At 36.4% G+C, this 459-nt stretch overlaps 2 non-coding genes across 2 annotated transcripts; one reads left to right on the forward strand and one right to left on the reverse strand.

Annotated features, from left to right (window-relative positions):
• Nucleotides 1-176: 176 nt before the first annotated feature.
• On the forward strand, nt 177-258 carry TRNAS-GCU (transfer RNA serine (anticodon GCU)). Its single transcript has one exon. It is a non-coding gene; the product is annotated as a tRNA-Ser (tRNA).
• A 119-nt stretch (nt 259-377) lies between these two features.
• TRNAS-GCU (transfer RNA serine (anticodon GCU)) lies at nt 378-459 on the reverse strand. The gene has a single exon. It is a non-coding gene; the product is annotated as a tRNA-Ser (tRNA).

The following is a 459-nucleotide window of genomic DNA, read 5'->3' on the forward strand; positions in this document are numbered from 1 at the left end:
GTAAAAACACAATTCTTATCATTAGCTACGTTCTACTTTTTAATTAATATCAATAATTAAAAAATGCTTATCAATCTTATCAATAACAAAAAAAAAAACTATGTATTTGCAATATTATTAAAAGAAAACTGTCGTGCTCTAATTGAAATGAGAACTTAGACAAATGCAAGGCATATGACGAGGTGGCCGAGTGGTTAAGGCGTTGGACTGCTAATCCAATGTGCTCTGCACGCGTGGGTTCGAATCCCATCCTCGTCGAATAGCTTTTTTCTTTAACAGTTTGCAATTTATGTTGCACTAACAATTTAAAGGTTTCTATGACGGGGTGAAGAAACCCTAAAATTAAAAAAATGAAAAAAAAAACAATAAAAGTAGTTCGACGAGGATGGGATTCGAACCCACGCGTGCAGAGCACATTGGATTAGCAGTCCAACGCCTTAACCACTCGGCCACCTCGTC

This window comes from Musca autumnalis, unplaced genomic scaffold (genome assembly GCF_047663935.1).
Source record: "Musca autumnalis isolate F117 unplaced genomic scaffold, ASM4766393v1 scaffold_1, whole genome shotgun sequence".
In the NCBI taxonomy this organism is placed as follows: Eukaryota; Metazoa; Arthropoda; class Insecta; order Diptera; family Muscidae; genus Musca; species Musca autumnalis.